Source organism: Apium graveolens, chromosome 6 (genome assembly GCF_009905375.1).
Source record: "Apium graveolens cultivar Ventura chromosome 6, ASM990537v1, whole genome shotgun sequence".
Classification (NCBI taxonomy): domain Eukaryota; kingdom Viridiplantae; phylum Streptophyta; class Magnoliopsida; order Apiales; family Apiaceae; genus Apium; species Apium graveolens.
In genome coordinates, this window is record NC_133652.1 from 265,628,051 (window position 1) to 265,638,290 (window position 10,240).

Consider the following 10,240-nt stretch of genomic DNA (forward strand, 5'->3'; position numbering starts at 1 on the left):
ATAGTGCATTGGCAATTTGCCCTATTTGGTTCTCCAAAGTCTTGATTGACACCGCTTGGCTTTTACACATAAGCCTCAACTCCTCCAATTCAGATCTTTCATTAACAGATGGACCTGGACCTCCATGAGATTGCTGTTGCATTCCCTATGGCTGAAACTGATGTTGGTGCAAACTGTTGCTGGAAACTAGGAGGATTGAATTGCTTATTTCCAAACTGCTGGTACGGCTGTTGCATTACATTCTGATTGTTGCTCCAGCTGAAGTTCAGATGATTATGGTTGTTAGGATGGTACGTGGCAGGAACTGGCTGCTGCAGCCTCTGAAAGTTGCTCACAAATTGAGCTGATTCACAAGATATAACACAATGCTCCGTCGCATGCGCACCTGTACATAGCTCACAAACACTGGATATCGTATTAACTCCATAGTTGGCCAGATAATCGATCTTCATAGATAATGCCTTGAGTTGAGTAGTGATAGCCGTAGCTGTATCCACTTCAAGAACTCCTGCTACCTTGCCCTGTGGCAATCTCTGGGTTGGATACTGATATTCATTCGCAACCATCATCTCGATCAGCTCATAAGCTTCTAATAGCTTTTATCCCATAAAGCTCCACCTGACGCTACATCGAGCATAGGTCTCGACTGTGCTCCCAAACCATTATAAAAGCAATTTATCACTATCCAGTCAGGCATTCCATGATGAGGACACTTTCTAAGCATCTCTTTATAGCGCTCCCAAGCTTCACTTAACGATTCTCCCGATTGCTGCTCAAACTGAGTAAGAGCATTCCTGATTGCAGCTGTCTTTGCCATAGGGAAGAATTTAGTAAGAAACTTTTGAGCAAGATCTTCCCAAATAGTAATCGAACCAGCTGGTAGAGAGTGTAACCAGTTCTTAGCCTAATCCCTCAGAGATAATGGGAAAAGTCTCAATTTCACAGCATCTTCAGACACACCATTGAACCTGAAGTTGTCACAGATCTCTATGAAATCGCTGATGTGCATATTTGGATCTTCAGTTGGAGAACCCTCAAACTGAACTGAGTTCTGGACCATCTGGATCATGTCAGGCTTGATCTCAAAGGTATTAGCCGTGATGGCTGGCCTAACAATGCCAGATTGAACGTCATTGATCTTTGGTTGAGAAAAATCCATCAATGCTTTCGGTGCTACTGCTAGATCTCCCATTGTAATGATTACTTCTTCTTCAACTTCTTCAATAGTTCTGTTAGGAAATGAATAACACACAGGGGGTGAATGTGTTTTACTATTTTTAAGCTTTTCTTGAATCCTTTCGGCTTGGTTGAACAAAGTAAATTGAATCTTATAATGAAATGTGTTACTGCAAAAATCAAAACATGCAAGAATAAGGAACACGGATCTTTTCAAAACTCACTTAATTTTGTATTAAAATTAAGAATGTTTTGCTACAAAATTTTTAGGCTCTTTGGTGTTAAAGAGCTTAGCTTCTTTCTTGAGAGTGTTAAAAGATACTATCTAAATTGTTGCTTCTGACTAAAGGACCAGTGTTAACTTTATAACTTAGTTAACTGCTGGTTTACACAGTGTACAATGAGACATGCTATTAGCTTTTCTAAACTGTCACTTGTCATTTCTATTTATAGAAAAGTAGATCTTCCATTTATGGCTTAGCATATCTTGGCACCCCGTGTTCACTGTGATCTTCCTTTGTCAGTTAATCTTCACCATTGATCTTGCACATTCTTCAAGCTGCTTTTTATAGACTTGTCAATCCAGCTGTTTGGATTGTTTGTTGATTGTTAATCTTGGATATTGAACTGATCTGCAACTTTTTACTTTGACATCTCGATAAGTATATTTGCTTGTCGAGATCTCTAGTACTCTATATTTAGTTTGGCTTGTAGAGGTCTTCGGTTCTCTATAAGAGAATTTAGGCTTGTCGAGATCTCTAGTCTTCACATCTTCACTTTGATTTATCGATAACTCTTAGTTTTCTAGTAGCTTCTTGACTTGTCGATATCTCAGAGTTCTCTAGTCAAATTTAAGTTGTCGATATCTCAGAGTTCTCTAGTGAATTTTAACTTATCAATATCTCTGAGTTCTCTAGTGAATTTTGACTTATCGATATCTCTGAGTTCTCTAGTGGAACTTGACTTATCGATAACTCAGAGTTCTCTAATGAATGTTGACTTGTCGATAACTCTGAGTTCTCTAGTGAATAAATGACTTGTCGATATCTCCAATCCTCATGTCTTCAATTTGGCTTGTCGATATCTCTAAGTTTTCTATAAGCTTTCTGAGTTCTCTATAAGTCATTCTGGAGTTCTTGAATGACTTCTGTATAACATTAAATCTGTGACTTGTAGAGATCTTAACTTAGAGTATTTTTCCTAAAACAGATTTATTCAACTCCAAGCTTCTTCATAATTCTTCTGAAGCATGATCTTCTTGATCTTCTTCCAGAGAGAGTTCTTAGCCTTGACACTGTTTATAGAAAAAGGCTTCAGTCTGCTCCTTTGACATTTTTACAGACTTTAAGTGTTACAAGTACAAAATACAAATTAACATAACAATACAACTTACTTAGGGTTGACAAATTGTCTTAGTCTTGTTAAAGTACAAGCATATCTTTTACAACAATCTCCCCCAATTTGTAAGAAGATTTGTAACACCCCCAAATCCGGGGTCGGGGATCCGGTTGTCACGAGTTCCATTTCCCTTAATAATACTTAATCTTAATAATCAACCAACTACTGCGTACTGTGACCCCACAATATACACACACACCACAAGTTATAGTATCAGAGATGAATATCCAAAAATAACACAAGTCATTTTATTCCACAATTATAAGCCATTACACCTCAAAAGGGTTTCTGAATAAATTTACATATTCCTTGCCATTATTACAATTCATAAATATACATAAGTCAGGCACAACAAAAGTTGAAAGCCTAGCCTGTTGGTAGTTCCTACCTCAGCTACAACGGCATCAACGCCTACAGGAAATTGCGGAACGTTTCCTAACCGCTTACGAATTGGGAGCTTGATCTTGTTCATCTTGTCTATCTGTTGTTGTGTGATGAAAGAAGAAAGCAAGGGTGAGCAACAAGCCCACCGAAATAATATGTATAATAATTAACAATATATGAGCATTCTCATAGTACTCATGAAAGTCTTGGTCAAGAAGAAATGAACCAAGTTTGATATCTTAATGTGATGAAGTCGCAAAATATTCAGTATATATATACATATATACTTCTCAAATCTTTGAAATCCTCTGACATGTATAATATACACAGAGTTCCAGTTTATAACTGTATAAAATATCGTTGCAAGGCGATCTCATATATCTAACCTTGTCTCAACATTTTTTCTGAAAATCTTTGTCATGCATAAGATAATCATTTACTAGATATAGTGTTGAAAAGATGAAGTTACAAGATAGTCCAATGTACTTATATCTTTTTTGAATACTACTTGAACTACCACCGTTCAAGATATAAATAGTTCATCCCACAGATGAAGTTACAAGACAAAACTTGTATGGAATCAATCTCTGAAATACCATCAAAATGAAATGAAGTTACGAGATACTTCATTTGATGAAAACATCATTTTGAAAACTCGACTCCGCCAACACTCGACAATCGCCCAACCGTAGCCTTTCTATCGAAGTGCTCTGGGTAGTGTTGCAGAAATATCCAACTGGATGATGAACTATTACGGGAGTTTGCCGCGCCAGGAAGACCACTCAAGATGATCAATCGCAGTAGTGCAACCCCACCATTTTCTACATGTAGAGGAGAATAGTCGGATTTACTTGTCAACCGAACACTGGACTCCTAAGGAATGGACCGTCTTAGCGGAACTTCCGGGCCATTTGAGCCAATATAATAAGGCTGGGCCGGCGCCACTCGACCACTTACACCACTCCTAGTTCAGATGAAATCCATGACTCTGAAACGTAAAGCTCGTCCCCCCTTTCCCCAAGTAGAAACTTGTTGATACGGCTCACCAAGAAGTTGTATCTAGTTGGAAAGGAAAACTCACCGATATTTCCCAGGCGATGCCTGTTAATGGATTAACTTATTCCAAGAATTTTACTTCCCGAGTGTTGGGTAAGTAATCAAAAACTCTTTTATCAAAACAGCAACCTTGTTGCGAATATAAAAATACATCACGGAGCCGGATCCCTCAGATTTTTTAGCGAGTATTTATATCCCCTTCGAAAGGAAGATCTTAAATTTGAAAACGAGTTTTGGGATCCGCTCTAACCTTCCAAAAATAGTTTTGATAAAGTTTGAAAATAATCTCTGGAAATATTTAAAGTAAGAAAGATTTGATAGTATCAATTATTTTACGAATACTTGGTAAATATCGAAATATTATTCTTTAATAAAATAAAAAATATTATTTAATAAAATAAGCGGAGTCATAAGTCCTCGAATGAATATTCAAAATAATTTTTATTAAATAAAATAAGCGGAGTCATAAGTCCTCGAATGAATATTCAAAATAATATTCATTTATAATATAAAATTATCGAATAAAAATTATTCGTTTAATAGTTTTGAAAACTATATATATATATAATATACTCGGGAACATTGCCTCCCGGTTTAGGAAAATGTTCAACTCTGGGTCCGCTATACTAAGGGTATACACAAATACTGCTTATCTCTAGTATAGATATTATGCAGTTTATAAACAATTGAATCGATAACAAGATATCAAGATTACGAAACAGACATGCATATATATATCATATCAACATGCTCCAATATATCGCAAGATTTTGCTAATAATAATCATGCACTTATCACAAGATAATGCATATATATATATACATCACAACAACAGTTATACGGGTAGAAAACTTGCCTGAGTGTTCCAGGATAGACTTAAGCTTAGACTAGATCCGGTAACCTATGAACAATAACATAATCCGGAAATAGACCACGATCGCTTAAGAAACTAGTCAAAACTCACTCATACCCTAGCGGTCGCTTACGGTCGCTTATACACATAACGATTTGCGTTAATCGCTTGCGTACCCTCGGCTCCACCAATTTTCATAAATTAACCGTTACAAATTTTAAGGCGAATCTTTCGCGAATACTCTACCAACTGCCTAACTCACCCTACATAAATTTTTCGTAATCCAATTAGTCTTTTAAGGACCTTAAACAGGGTTTCAAAGTTAAGCGAGGGGTAAAGGTTCATTCACGAAATACCGTAACTTAAAACGGTCGTTTCTCCTAAAACGAAAATCGGATCTAAGCGAACCACATACCAAAACGAAGCTTACGACATGATCTAGCTAAAAATGGAAAATTTACAGATTGGTCAGTGAGTTATCTGGTCCGAGATTCATGTACAACAGTCTAAGGAAAACGGGCATTACGACGACTATGTTTACGAGTTTTCCAGGTTTCTCACTACACCAAAACCTCACCAAACAACCCACAATTATGAACACATGAAAACCTCAACTAAATAATACTATACCAGTCCTTATTCTTCAGATTTTTCATCTCAACCAACCACAATCAAGTTCTATTAACTATAACAAGATTCATTCACCAAATCACTCCAAATTCAAATCAAACTACTAATAATCAAAGATCATGCTTCTCATTTAGAAAACCAACCATCAAACTCACTAATAATAAAAGTAAAGGCTATGGTTTGAAGTTATACCTTCCTTGGGAGGTGTTAAGTTGCTAGGAAGCCTTAGGGAGCCTCCTACAAGCTTGATATTTCCAAAGAAATCAAGAACACAAAGTTAGGCTTTGAAGTTTCTAAAAGTACGATTGAAAGAACTGTAAATATGAGGGTCTTACCATGCTTATTTGGATGAGACTTGTGAATAAGAGTTGTAGGCCATCGCATTACCTGTCTAACGAGCTATAGAACACAACATTTAAGTGAGTATTGAAGGAGATATGACAGTTTGAAGTTGCTGGGTTTGTTTTGGCCGAGAGCTTTGAAGCTTGGAATGGGGGAGAGAAGATGAATGGTGCTTGGTTGATTTTTTGGAAAGTGAAATGAATTTACTTGGTTGTAAATCAACCTTGCAAAATGTCTTGCTTTTGCTTTTTGATTACATCATTGCTTGCATCATCAATATGCCACATGTCTACTTCTTATGGTGTAAGGGTGTCTTAACCTTTAACCACATGTTTTAGCTTATCTTGGAAGCTTCCTACCCATTCTACTTGTATGTGCTTGCCCCTTGGTCGTTTATTTGTTTTACGGTTCACTTAACTCTCGTTCTCATTGATCGTTTGAAGGATCATATCCAGGATCTCATTACTTAGGTTCCCCTAAACCTTTTACAATCTTTTATATTCCTTTTATGATCCTCTCTTATAATCCTTGAATTTAAATCCTTTTAATCATGTTACCTTATATTCAATTCTTTCGGTATCTGGTGGATTTTTGGGAAAAATTAAAGTGTTCAAATTTGGATTCTGACGATCTTTACATACACTTATATACCATATGGAGTACTAATAAGATCTCAGAATATCAATAAAAGAACTCCTACATAGTGTGGCATGAAAAGTTTTTTTAATCAACAAAATCACTATTCATAAGGGTTACAAAAAGTCCAAAATTTTTGGGGTTATTACAGTCTCCCCTCCTTAAAATGATTCCGTCCCGGAATCAAATAGAAAATGAAGAGGGATACTCTCTTAGCATTGCACTTTCTATCTCTCAAGTAAATTTTCCACATTATGGTTCTACCACCAAACTCTGACTAGTTTGATAACCCTTCTCCTAAGCACTTGTTCCTTTTTGATCTATAACCCTTCCTGGTTGCTCCATATAGGTTACGTCTGGTTGCATGTCTATGCGCTCATATGCCCCTATTTGTCTGGCATCCGGATTACACTTCCTTAACATTGATACATTGAATATGTTATGAACTTGCTGCAGGTTCAGGGTTAGGGCTAGCTCATATGCTAACTTCCCAATACGTCTTAATATCTCCAAGGGTCCAATAAATTATGGACTTAGCTTTCCTTTCTTTCCGAAACTCATCGATCCTTTCCAAGGGAATACCTTTAACAGTACTAGGTCCCCTATTTCATACTCTTTGTCCTCTCGTGTCAAATCAACATACTTCTTATGTCCATCTTGGGCTACTACCAGCCGTCCTCTGATTAGATCTTTTATATCCTTGGTCCTTTGGACCACTGCTGGTCCGAGCATCTTGCGCTCTACAACTTCATCCTAACATAAGGGAGATCGATATTGTCTTCCCTCAAGGATCTCATAAGGCGACATCTCGATACCTGATATACGATCTATTGTCGTAAGAAAACTCAATCCACGTTAAGTGATCATTCCAAATTCTTTCAAGTCTATTGCACAGACTCTCATCATAGCTTCTAGCATTATAGCTTTTGTTTCTCAATACCCACTCTTTTTCAGTTCATAATCGTTACTATCTTTCGTACCTAATATTATACTGGTTATATTTTTACTTGCTAGCGTTCTATAACCTTTTAATAATTGCGTCAACCTTAGTATCATGAACGCGTTAGAATCAGAATACCACCGTACTGATACTACTTTATTTCTAGCTGCTTCTATCTTCGAAAGCTTGATCCATCATATAGAAGTAAAAGAATTTATTGAGAGATCACTATGATCATGAACACTTGTTACATCGCATAGTTAGTACAGAAGGTGGCCAGCCTTTAGTACTTAACAAGCAATTAAACAACATGTGGTATCCTACTAGGCTTCTATTACACAGATAGATAGTTATTCGGCAATACCTCCCCTTCTGGAAGGGTTGTTCTTCTCAGTTTATACAAAATAAAAAGGAGAGAAAAGAACAAATTTAAGAGCTTTATATAAAAAATATACTGCCACAAAATATATGGCTTGGAATCTACCTCTGAACTATAGAGGTTTATCATAGGAGAACAAAATATATATATATATATATATATATATATATATATATGTATATATCTCAACATCAAGTATTATAGCATCGCAATTCATGTTCCTATATCTTTCACTATTCCGTCCATCATTGTATGGACCCATGCTCTTGCTCGAGCTTATAAACAATCACCGTTGAAACTCCCTCGACAGCGAAAATCGAATCTGGGATTTCATTCTAGACATCATCGTTACTAGAATTCTATGCTTGCACCGCAACCTTCCTCGTATAGTAATACTACTCTTCATCGATAAGAAGGAATAAATATATCATAGGTAAATGTTCGGCTTAGTTGGTCTATCAATAATAACTTATACATCACCACGACCCGATTAGTGGTACTCAATCTCAACATCCATTCCAATACAACTCTCACGGTTGTAATTAATCGGCTCATTACTCGCAGAATCATTCCTGCATTACTATGGTCCACCGTTGACCTACTGTAGTCATTCATTTTCCATTAAGTCTTAATAGCTTACCATACGGAGTCCATACATATCGTATCGAATTCTTCTAAGGAGGTAACATAATCACCATTCATGATTCATGAAGAACACTCCTGATCCTAACGTACATACATGACATGAAGCAGATAAAATTGCAGAAGAGTTTCAATCAAAGCAACGATAACAGGTTAATACCATTCTTAATCATATGCCTTCAATAGAAGAATTAACTCAAAGGTTTGTTTAGTCCTTTTTGAAACAAGGTCCTGGCTTATTCTCAAGGTAGGACCTTCTAAGATAGATAGCCCGCTCACGGCGATTAACATGAATTAAATCTTTACCAATCTACTATTACGGTTGAGTATCGCACAATCATCAGAAGGAATGTCAATCTTTCACACCATAATACAACCTTCACGGCTTTAACCATCTGTTAGGGCGAAAACACGCGCTAATATTCACGCAAGTATACGCGTTCGCAAGTAATATAGAATACTTTCTAGTTCGTTCCCTCAGAGACTCAGACTAAATTATTGTCTAATTAAACTCACTCACCAATGTATAATTACTTCTCACTGTTAAGACTCTAACACTTAAAATTGTTGATTAAATATTAACTATAATTAACTACTTAATTAATCACTTAACTAACACTTCAATTTATCAATAATAAAACACTCATGAGATCACAACTTCATTATTACTTCCTTCTATAGCCATTGTTATTACCTTTAGCATGTGATAGTGATGATATTAACCGAATAACACGAAACTGATAAAAGCCAACTTTCATTGTACTAATACCATTCTACCAAGCATCCACAATTAAGATAGAAGTTGAATAGTCATCAATTATGTTGAGTTCCCATATGTCTACAGAAATTGACAACACAACGATTTAAGCACAAGTTATTCCTTTTGATTACATAGGGCAAATAAAACCGTTAGAGTTACCCACTAATCATGCACAACGTACATGAACCTATGCTAGCATGGCAAGTTCTAAATCCCAAGATCCACCGTCGCTTCACAAGAGATTAACACCCTATCTTATATGTTCGCGACGCACATAAGACGAATACGCACAACCAATACTAGATATCATGCAATCATCACACACTAAAGCATTAAACAACTAACTAAAGAATTCTATAATAAATCCGTTGCAACCCCATGATCACGATTAGCCCATAATAGCACTTATCGTCATCATGGGTTCATATGAAATCATGATAAACAAACACAAGAAAATAATAACTAAACTAATTATATTAAAACAGAGTACGTCACAAGAGTAAATAAGTTCAAAGCAAGAAAACTAGCATCCAACGTTACAACGAAACAAGAATCACAAGAATATATGCTTCCTCTTCGTTGCGGTGTGCTAAATCGGTCTTCTTCCTTATCTCCTTCGCTCCTCGCGTAAAAACACAATCTTCTTCAATCCCCCCTTGTGAAAACGTCTCAAATCTACTTATATAATAGTCCCATAAAACTTAGATTACATAGAAGTGGAAACCAAACAGAAGTAGAAGTCCTAAAATAATTTATCTTTTTTCCCGACCCTGCGCGGCCGCTCAGCATAGCTGAGCGGGCGCTCAGCTTGCTGCGCGGCCGCTCAGCAATGCTGAGCGGGCGCTCAGACCTCTACTGGAAAAATTCTGATTTCGCTCCGTTTCTTCGCCGTAATCTGCCCGTTTCTTTCCTCTCGCAATGGTGAACACATGCCAAGGCTTATTCTTGATGATTCCTCCCCCGAAATGCAACTAAAACCCTGAAATGCATAAACACTAGAAAAACGCATCAAATACACAAAATACTTGATTTCAAGACACCAAT

The 10,240-nt window shown here is 36.7% G+C and overlaps 1 non-coding gene across 1 annotated transcript; it reads left to right on the top strand.

Annotated features, from left to right (window-relative positions):
• The first annotated feature begins 695 nt into the window (after positions 1-695).
• On the top strand, positions 696-802 carry LOC141670208 (small nucleolar RNA R71). Its single transcript, XR_012554450.1, has one exon. It is a non-coding gene; the product is annotated as a small nucleolar RNA R71 (small nucleolar RNA).
• The last annotated feature ends 9,438 nt before the right edge of the window (positions 803-10,240 follow it).